Here is an 11109-nt window from a genome sequence, read left to right as displayed (position 1 = left end):
ACTCACAACGTTGATCCATCCCTGCACCCCTCAACCCCTCCCTGGAAAACTATCCTGGTGGCCAGCAGGGGCCTTGTTCCTGGACTCACAGCTCCTGCACAGTAGGTACTCAGGACAGCTGTGACACAGCATGGGGGCCTCCGAGCGCCTTTGCATCTTGTACATCTGTTTGGAGCCGCAGTTAGCCCCAGATGTGTTATTTCCCTTGTTAATTACCGCAGAGTAATTGTAGTAAGAAGTGTAAGTAAAGCATGCATTAATGGGGGGAAAACCATTTCCTGCGCAGGCTCACAGGAAGCAAAGCTGGGCCTCCCTGCAGCCTATGAGAATTCAAGAGGGGAGAATTCGCCTCACCCACCCTGCTTCTCAGGAAGGGGCCCCTCCCACCCCAGGCCCATCTCTTCTTTATAGGAGAGGTAGGGACCTGAGAAAGCCTGGACCCTTCTGGGATTGATGTCTTGATTCTTCGAGTCCCAGAAAGGCTGAGAGGTGTTGAGCATTAGGCTCTGAAATACTTCCCCTCGCCTCGGTCTTTCCATCGTAAAATGAGCTAGCAGCACTTCTGTACTGTGCTTGTACAAGCCACAAAACAGATGGCACATGTGGCATCCTAAATGGGTATCCACCAAAGTGACACCTTTCACTCCCTTCGCAGTGTCCTAGAAAAAAAGACGGGTCCTGCCCTGCACCTCCACCTGCTGGACTCTGCAGGAGAGGCTCCCTCAAGGTTGATTTTGACAAGGTTAATCACAGATGTCTTTAATAGGACTGCTCCAGACCTCAGTCAGTCTCGGAGAGGAGCTGTCGTTGGCAGGGCAGGAATGCCACATCTACATGGAGAGTCGGGGGCGAGGAGGGAGGAGGGGGAGTACAGCTGTGATAGGCTGTTTCCATTTCTGTGTCCGTCTGTCCTTCCCGCCACCAACACACACACACACACACACACACACACACACACACACACACACACACACACACACACACAACACAGAGTGACCGGTATGCCATCGGGGCTAGAGAAAGAAGAAATGGCTCCAGCGATGTAGAAAAGAAAAGGGTTCCTTAAAGCGCTGGGGAGGCGGGGTCACAACTGGTATTTCAGAGCCTACTCATTGGTCATTCACTGATGAGCTGCAACGATCCTAGGCTTGCATTTGCTTCTCGGCGACTCTGAGACGCCCTCTTGTGGGCATTGGCGGTAGTGATGGAGCTTCTTGTCTCTTAGCGTGTGTTTGTTTGTTTGGGAACTCTTCTATGGGTCTTAGGGATGTGATACTGCCAAACAACTACTTTCCTATTTTCCAAAACATGGAGATGAGGACGTAGTCTTGTAACAGGTCTACCCTTAAATATGGAACCATTATTTCACTTTTAAAAAAATCAACATACAAAATTTCAAAAAGGACAAGAAGCACAAACAATGCAGTGTAACAATATGTATTATTCTTCCAAAAGCCCTGAGTTCAACTCCCAGGACCCACATCAGGAGCTCACAACTTCCTGGAACCCAAGCTCCATTGGGTCCATTGTCTCTGGCCTCCATGGCCATCCACCACACATATTTACACATTCCTAAATATAAAATAAATACCTTTAAAGTAAAATATTTATGAGCCAACAGTGACCCTTACCCCACAGCCAACAAAAGGAATCGGGTTACATTCTTGTCCACGGGGCACTGGTTTAGAAGCAATAGCAATATTTCTGCAAAACACTTGGTCAGTTGGAACTCAGCTCTGAGCTGGTGATCCAGGACAGGCAGTGATGCGGACTGAGTACTGACTGGGTCAGCTCTGCCATTGATCCTGAAACCACAGGTGCTCTTCCTATGCCCCCTGTCCATATCTGACTTTCCTTTCTGTCCAAAGTCCACCTGTAGTTAGCACCAGGGCACGCAGTGTGCTTTAAAGAGCTCAGCCCACCATGCTGCAATGCTAACTACATGTGGTTAGGCTCCTGTGTGTTCAGAACAGACAAAGATAGTGTCCTGCTCTAGCTCCTGACCTACCCTAGATGGGGTTGACAGTTAATTCCAAGCACAGGTTGGTGGGGAAGGCTTATCATGGCTCCACCACTCCTCAGGCATATGACTAAGCCTCAATGTCCTCACCATTTGGACTGGTAATAGAACCTTCTTCACCAAATAATGGCAAATACTGCATGGAGATGAAGTTCAGGCATAAGACCCAGCCAGGGTGGTGGCTTATTTTATTTTTAAGCCATGTTAAGTTCTCTTCAGATCTTGGCTGAACTTGACCCTGCTGAGCCTTAGAGAAGATCCCATTTTATGAGAAGCCTGAATGCTGAAAGGGCTTTAGAGATGGACCCAACATATCTTATGTTAAAGGAGAAGGAAAAGGGGCCAGAGAGAGAAGGGAGTGAGCCATAGTCACCTCCAGGTTTGAAGAGACACCAGCAGAGTTCCTTTCTGCGCTTGTCCCCAAGGCTTCAGTACTGTCACTGACCAACTGGGTCAACTGGGTTCAGCCCTTCATTCCTCTGGGTCTTTGTTTAGTGAAGTGGACATAGTTGCTCCTTCCTCCCTACCAGGACTCCCAGTCCCATGCTGGATCTCCTGTAGCAGGAATGCGTGAATCTCAGGCTCTTAGGATCACATGAAGCTGTGTTGTACCTGACTCCCGTAGTCTTGGCTCAAGGTCTTCCCTGAAAGCACAGAAATCTTGGTGGAAACCTTGGGCCAGAGAAAGCAAGCTCCTACTCTAGGTGGCAAAAGAGTAAATTACATCGTTTTGATTTTTTTTAAGTAATTTATATAAAAGCAGGGTTAGCCTTCTCTCCCCAGGTGAATCTTGACCTTTGCAGGCTGCATGAGCAGAGTGGCCACACTTTAGGGAAATGGGTGACTTCTCGTCCCTCAAATGTAGTCTGCCAACCCCCTGCATTCCCACAATGAATGGCATTAGTCCCAGGTCAAACACAAAATGGCAACGATTGCATCAAAACATCAGAATAAACAGAAGTAAAAATAGGCAATCATCAAAATAAGCTAGCCACTCAGTGACCTGCGGCTGGCGGAGGCCACCGTCCATATTTCCTCCTTTCTTTCAAAAATAGCTGGATGCCTGGAACTCTCCGGGGTCACCAAATAGGAAAAAGTCCCTTAGGAGCCATTACGGAGTCCCAGTTTCTCCATCTCTCTTTTGCTATCACATGGGAGATCACCAAGGAGAATAATGATTTTCTGTACACACATGTAAACAAAAGAACATACAATTTGCCCTTTCTCCCCGGGAGAGCATTTTCCTTTTTTCTTATTTTCCCAGTTTAGAGAAAATGCTAAGAACACTTAGGGCGTTGTGAAAATGTCAGAAAATCAAAGACGCGATACTGAGAAAATCAAAGAAATCTTTCTAAGACAAGAGGCTAGCTGCCAGGGCGGGCATGTGGCGAGCCTGTCGGCAGTCGTAAGGTTTCGGTTTGAGGAGGCAAGCTCAAGGGGGAAGGAAAGTGGAAAGTTTCAGAAAGGGAAGGCCAGCAGGCCTTCCTCACAGAGTACATTTCAGGCTGGTAAAGTGGTCTGAGCTCTGTGATTGATCAACGGGCTGTCTTAAAATACAGTGTCTGCGCATAACCTGACAACAGGATCCAGTGGTGGCCATGGGGACAGAAGTAAGAACTTGGCTCTCAGCTCAGCTCGACACATTTGAGTCCAACATGACTTCCAAACCTCTGCCCCCTCCCTGAACCTGGTTCTCCTTTTCAGAAAAAAAAATGATGTTCCTTGTGGAGGTAACAGAGGAATATAGGGTTCCATCCCCCTGTCATATTCAGGGTTTCCGTTGCTGTATCAAACACTATGACCAAAAGCAACTTGGAGAGGAAAGGGCTCATTTTACTTACAAGTCCAGGAAACAGCCCATCGCTGAGGGAAGCTATCCACCAAAAAGAAGAGACGTATGGGCTGACGGTGAGGTCCATATTCAAGGCCCACCTCTACTAACTGATGTCACCAACTAAAGGACCCAAGCCAATGCTGCTATGTCCGCCTGCTTCAGTCTCCATTCTGCATACCAGCGCCTCACCCCTGGATGCTGGAGTTCTTTGCACAGCCCTCCTGCTTGAGAAATGGCAGGGGACTTCAAGGCACCCATGGAGATCCAGAGGGGAACAAACCCCACAGAGTGTATAACCATCCTGCACAGAGGATGCCAGCCGCATGTCCATAAGTGACCCTTCCCCTAGAAGTTTCACATCCCTTCCCATATCCCTGTTTGCCTCTTTCCCCAAGGGACAGGTACTGCTCCTAGCAGTGGGGTGAGGAGAGGTCACGGAACAGGAGCCAAATGGCCAAGGGTGTGACGTCTCAGCAGCCAGCAGAGAGCATGGGAGTTCGCAGTTGTTTATCAGATGCATCTGGGTTCATGACAGCCTGAGAGAGGATGGGTGGGGGATGGCGTCAGTGCTGGGCAGTGACTGGTGACTTTAAAAATGGCCTCAGCTGCCCCAGCGAGTTAGTCCATGTCAGAGTTCACTTCCACACAACGGCAGTTCACGAGTGTCCCTCACAGCAAGAATTCCCAGCAGCAAGTGTAGGTAACATAGTCGGCCTTATCAGGCTCGGCTGAGGCCCATCAGGATGTCAAATGCACTGAGAAATCCTACAGAAGGGAGAACGCTTCAACCTTCCTACTAGACTGCCAGGTCCAAGCAGAGAATGCTGTCCTTACATTTACCACTGTGCTCACAGCAGTGTTCAGGTTCCAGATCACCCCGCAGGGGACTGGCCATCTCTCCTAACCTGGCAGTTGGCCAGGATACAGCATTTCCAGTTATACCAATCATTAACATAGCGATAGTAGGTCAAGGGTCACGAGATTCCCTATGAGGTGGGTGGAAAAAGATGTCGTCCATAAACCGGCAGGCCTGAAAGGTGGCAGAGGGTCTGTCCTGGCAGTCATCCTCCCAGTGAGACACTGGAGCATCACCCTAAAATCTCACTGGGAGGAGGGTGTTGGCTCTTTGGGGTGCCCCGGAAAGCATAGGCCTAAGAGAATAGATGTGCACCCCTCAACACCACTCCTAACTCTGGTGCTGAGGTTTCACAGGAAAAACCAACATTTTATATATATATATATATATATATATATATATATATATATATATATATATATATATATAAACTGTCACTTGGAGTCACCTGAAAGGGCCTGTCTTAGAGTTTCTATCACTGTGGTCAAATGCTGTGATCAAACGAAACTTGAGGAAGACAGGAAACATTTCTCTTACACTTCCAGGCAACAGTTCATCAGTGAGGGAAGTCAGGACAGGAACTCAAGCAGGACAGGAACCTGGAGGCAGGAACTGAAGCAGAGGCCATGAAGGGGTGCTGCTTACTGGTTTTGTCCCCACGGCTTCCTCAGCACACTTTTTATACCATCCAGGGCCATCTGCCCATGGGTAGCACCTCTCACAACTGTCTGGGATTTCCTATATCAATCAAGAAAATATGCACCCCCCCCAGACTTGCCTACAGATCAATCTGATGGAGGTATTTTCTTCATCAACATTCATCTCCTAGATGGGTCAAGATTTGTGACAAGCTGGCAGAGCCAACCAGCACAGTACCCCGCAGTGCATTCTGGGGAAGACACAGGCTCCTATCATGAGACCCTTCATCTGTCCTCATTCTAACAAGGTTATTCAATGCACAAATCAAGAGCCACATTCAGCTGCCCTGAACTTTGGAGTCTGAGCTGCTGCTCTGGGCCGCTCAGCTGAGCTGGAGTAAAATAAAGGAGCTGGCTCACAAAATACCAACTGTAAAGATGGGAGACACATCACAAACATGGAATAACGATCTGGTGACCCCTGGGATGGTCCAAAAGGAAACAGACCAGTCAAGAGGGCAACCGCATCAAGAAGAGCGTCAAAGGCAGCTTGGTTTTGCTCCCTCACCCGTCCTACGGAAGAGACCATCTAGCTGTACAGTTGTCCTGCTGACTACCCTCAGGGAGGTAGTTCCTACCCTGCATGCATCCCTATGGGGTCTCTGCCTCTAACAACAGGACGGGTGAGGGCACAGAGATGCTGAGAGATCCGCATGGAGCAGGTTAAGGACCAAGTGCTGCTTAGACACATTCTGTTGTCTGAAACTGGAGCGTTGAAACCACTCATCACAGAGCTCCAGGGCAGGCTGACTGTGATCTTGGAAGGAACCAGGATATGCCTTGAAGACAAACGAAGCTAATCTCTTCCATTAAGGAGCTCTCAGCGAGAAACTGAGGCCTTGGGGAGGAAAGGTCATTGGCCCAGACCACTCAGCTACTTGATAAAAAAGCAGCCACACCCTGTTAACTTACTTTCTTGGGTCTCACTATTATCCCCTCTCCTGTAGTTGCTGTTGGGGTCATACTGCTGCCATTAACCAGTAAGTATGGTCAGAGCCTAGCCCATGGCTGTGCGTTTTGAATAGGTGAATTAAGCAGGCAAGTAACAGTGGAAAGTAGAGGAAGGAAATGGATTCAATACAGTGGCAGCCATACTGGGAAGCGAGCAAAGGAACCCAGTGACTCCCAGGGTTCTGAGGTGAGATAAACTGAGGGCAAGAGGTGATTATCATTACGTGGTCTTGGCCAAGGTGTGCTCCCAACCATCACTGAGACATCATTGTCTCCAGGCTCTCTTGGGTCTGATAATGTGTCAGAACTGTGTGAAATCTGTTTCCAGGAGTCACTCCTCTGGCTGGCGTGAGCCTTCTGCCTCTCCTTCCTCCCAGCGTGAGAATCCTAAGGACTTGCAGCTACTGAGAAACTGGTTTCAAAAGTCTGATAGCCAAAGGAAGAGGCACCAGTGTGTCTTCATAGACTATCTTCCCTCCTGCCTGGTCACTTACACTCTCCTGTGGAGGAAAATAGAAAATCAGTTCCACCAGCTTTCTCTGTGAGCTGGCCAGCTGTTTGTAAGCAGGAGAAAAACAGGTGGCGGGCACATGGGGACAGAGGCCATGCCAGGGTCCTGGGAGGAGGCAAAATGCCCTCCACCCCTGAGGAGCAGGCTGTGAGCTGAGCCCATGTTCTGCTTAGCTTCGCATCACCATGACCATAATAACATGGCAGAAACACCTGAGGGAGCACAGTTGACTGGGCCCTGGTTTCAGAGTGTTTGAAGCACTCATAGCAGGGAAGGTAAGACAGAGTGGTCCTGGCTGCAGTAGGTTGTGACAGATGCCCTTCATGTCATGGTGGACCCAGAAACAGAGAGGCAGAGACCAAAGGTTGGATATAACCTTAAAGGCCCACCCATCTCCTTCCACCAGCCCAGCCCCACCTCACAATGCTTCCCGAAGTTCCCAAAATTGCATCATCAAGTGGGGACCAAATGTTCAAAATGAGACCCTGGGACGTGGTCATACTTCAGATTCGAATCAGAGCAGCCTCCAAAGTTTGACAAGTGTTTCCTTCTGACTCTGTCGTCGTTTCATTTCTGTCAGATGAAGGCGAAGCCGGGTCCTTACCTCCTCACGATGTTCCCACTGTCGCACTGTGCGAAACCCTCTCCGTGAGCTTACCTCCTTTTCCGGTGTTTTCTACTTTACGCCTTTCCTCCACTGTGTTCTCCTCTCCCATGATCATCCCACACATGTTTTCGCTACAGGTCCTTAAATATGTATGAATCCTTACCGAGCGCGTTGGGCTGTTCTGCTTCTGTGTGTTTCAATTACTGTGGCTTAATTCTAGACTGTAGCTCTGTCTGCCTCTCCTTACATGGCTCAGTACCCAAGGAGTCGGCAGGTGTCTCCTCTCTGCTTCTGACTGCATGAAGTCCACCAGCATGCACTTCTCTTGCTCATGTCCCCCCAGTGGAGAACATCGTGGTACCCAGAAACACCTCTGCAACAGTGTTACGAGTGTCCCTTTCATTCTGTGTGAGGGCGCTCTGGGATGGATGTTGCGGGTGGGACTTGATGGGTCAATGTGATGGCTAATCTTTTATTGTCCAGCTTGACACACTTGGAAAGAGGAAACTTCAGTCGAAGAATTGCCTCCTGGTCTTTCGGGTTGGCTGCAGGGCAATTTTATTTTTTGACTACTAATTGAGTAGGAGACCCCAGCCTACTATGGGCAGCATGGTTCCTAGGCAAGTGAATCTGGCTATACAAGAAAGGTGAGCCCAGGGGCAAGCTAATAAGCAGTGTTCCTTCATGATTTCTTTTCTTTTTTTGGGGGGGTTCTTTTTTTCGGAGCTGGGGACCGAACCCAGGGCCTTGCGCTTCCTAGGTAAGCACTCTACCACTGAGCTAAATCCCCAGCCCCTCTCCTTCATGATTTCTGCCTCAGTTTCCTGCCCTGCTTGAGTTCCTGCCCTGACTTCCTTCAGCGATGGACGGTAAACTGTGAGATAAACATTTTCCTCTCAAAGCGGTTTTTTGCCATGAGGTTTATCATAGCAGTAGAATGAATTAGGACAGTACTAAGGAAATGCTGAATTGCTTTCCCAAACAGCTTTTGGAAGGCCAGGACCCTGCAGTCTAGCAAGAGCAACCCCTTCAGGTGGATACTGTCCCATCAACTCCGGCTTGTCCCATAGTGGGTAGGTAGCTGGCAAGGGTTTGAAGGGAGATCCTTCCTTTGACAAACCCTGGCTTGTGCCAGATGGATAGCTTGAGGCTAAGGTGCTCACACTCAACATTCTAGAGAATGGCTCCCGCATGCAGGGTGTGCCCAGCCTTCAGCCTTCCCTTTCCCAGCATCCTTGGGTTCACTTGTCTTCTAGCTCCTGCCATCCAGGCTGAGAAAGAGACACCAGGGTTTCTTTTGCATGCCTTGGATTCCCGGGGGGAGGGGCAGTGCATCTACACATACGAGGAGAAGCCAGAAGTTGATGTTGGGCATCTTCCTACATGAGAATATGAGAGTCTCGCCATGTAAGCTACACTGACTGGTCAGCGAGGTCTAGAGGTACCCCTGACTCTGGCCCATTGGCATGGGGCTGCAGGCACACACCCTTGCTCCCAGGTTTCACGTGGGTGCTGGGGGTCTGTACTCATGCTTCATACTCAAGTAGCAGACACTTTATCCACTGAGCCCTTCCCCGCACCACACCTTGGGTTTTTAATGTACCCTCACATCTCGTGTGCTTCTGGGTTCTTGGACTTCTTCCTCCATGAGTTTGCATGGAGAGAGTCACTGTTGGTTTGTAGGCATTCTTTGCAGTGTCTGTGTTCCTGGCTTCACCTCTGTTTGCCTTCTATCTGTGTGTTTTCCTTCTCTGAAGAGCATTCCCTCGCTCCTCTGTCTTCACAGCCCTACCCTTTGCTTCTAAGTCAGAAGATGTCCCCATCTTTCCTATTCTCTATAGGGCCCTAGTGTGATGTCCTAGGTCAATCTGGCTGATGAAAAGTAGGAAGAATTGAGCCTTCTTCTCTTTCTTAGCCTTCCATGGCTGGATCATGACCTCCGCTCTCGCCTGCAGCTCACCTGCCCAGCTCCAGAGACTCCATGGACTTCCTTCAGAAGTTCCTCTCCAGTTTCTTTCTGCATCTCCATCACAATTTTAGTATGAGGGCTCTGTGGGGCATCTTAACACATGGTGTGATGGGTCCTTCCTTTAAAAAGGAAGCATATCCTGGGGAGACAGCTTCATTGGTCCCATGCTTGCACAGTCTGATTCTCAGAATCCATGTAAAAAGAATTAGCTGGAGTGGTTGTGCATGCTCCTACTGCTGTCCCCCTGGAGCTCACTTGACAGCCAGCCTGGGCTACTCATGTCCCACTGAGAAGCCCTGTCTCCACAAACAACGTGAATAGCCTCCAAGGATCAACACTAACGCTGACCTCTGGCACACACACACACACACACACACACACACACACACACACACACAAGGTGTCCTGGTAGAATTCATAGCACTGAGCCAGGATCTGAAAACATGTCACCTAGCTAGCTCCTGTGGACCTTCAAGTCCAGCCTGGAGCTGGGACTATTTCCTGGGACAGTGCTGCAGTCCCTGCATGAATGGCACGGGCAGTGTGTGACATTAACTATGCTTGCTTCTTTGCTGTCTGCCCCATACTGCAGGAACTTGGTCTGTCTTAAGGAACATCCACACAGCAGCCAGCTGCAGCTAAGGGAGGTCTCTATTGAGTATTCGAAGGCCATGCTAAGCACTCTAAGGGAGCTGTGTTTACCCTCCATATAAAGCCTACCAGACAGGTGCTATGAGTATCACCAACAGAAAGGTTAAACAATGTTACCTAACACCACACAGCCACAAAGTAGATAAACCTTCATCTGAATCAAAAGAATTGCCCTTAAAATTCACGCTCCCGTGTGCTCACTGTCCCAGGGTATGTGGGAAGTGATTGGACGGACGGACAGATGAATGGATGGACGGATGGATGGATGATAGATGGATGAATGGATGAATGGGTGGGTGGATATAAAGATGTATGTATGGGTGGGTAGGTGGAGGGATGGGTGAGTGGGTAGATGGATGGATAGGTGGGTGGACAGATGGACGGTTGGGTGGGAGGATGAATGGGTGGGTGGATGTAAAGATGTATGTATGGGTGGGTAGGTGGAGGGACGGGTGAGTGGATGCAAGAAAAGTAAGGAAGGTGAGCAGATAATTCAAATAGTTTCAGTCACACTTGGCTATAGCTCCTTTTTCCAAGCAATTATGCCCCTAATATGGGCTCTTTTTCCTGCAAGATACTGGTTTTCATAAATTATGGAAAATTCTGTGGCTATTGCTTGTTATGTTATGGCCTGGGGTGGAGCACAAGGGTGATGGATGACTTTTTAAATTTCTTTCCCATCGGCTTAGAGAATTCTCTAGGCCACGGCCGCGTGCAGAATCTATAATTAATTATTATTCACACTTAATACAGTTAGATACTGTGAACACACACTTTCCATTAATTTATGTGGCTGCCTCCTCATCATTTTCCCATAGGTATAGTCACTGATTTCTCGAGTTATTAAAAATTAAAATGTATATTAGGGAGGGTGAGGAGCTTGGCGTCCTTGTGCCTATTTTTAGTCTAAAGTCACAAACGGGGTGGGGAACTCGGCTGCTTTGGGGGGTAGTTCTGATGGAGGGTGGACACTCACTCTCACTAGTTCACTCCTCACTGTTAATTAGGGACA

General features: G+C 48.9%; 1 long non-coding RNA gene across 1 annotated transcript; it reads right to left on the bottom strand.

Moving 5' to 3' along the window:
- Nucleotides 1-1421: 1421 nt before the first annotated feature.
- LOC148005844 (uncharacterized) lies at nt 1422-4148 on the bottom strand. Its single transcript, XR_015621427.1, has 3 exons — nt 3862-4148; nt 2394-2664; nt 1422-1572 (listed from the first exon to the last, which is right to left on the bottom strand). It is a non-coding gene; the product is annotated as an uncharacterized LOC148005844 (long non-coding RNA).
- Between the last annotated feature and the right edge of the window lie 6961 nt (nt 4149-11109).

The sequence above is a fragment of the Rattus norvegicus genome, chromosome 5 (genome assembly GCF_021556685.1).
Source record: "Rattus norvegicus strain SHRSP/BbbUtx chromosome 5, alternate assembly SHRSP_T2T, whole genome shotgun sequence".
NCBI classification, from domain to species: Eukaryota; Metazoa; Chordata; class Mammalia; order Rodentia; family Muridae; genus Rattus; species Rattus norvegicus.
Note: the sequence above shows the minus strand (reverse complement) of the source record. Positions and strands in the feature narration are given on the sequence as shown.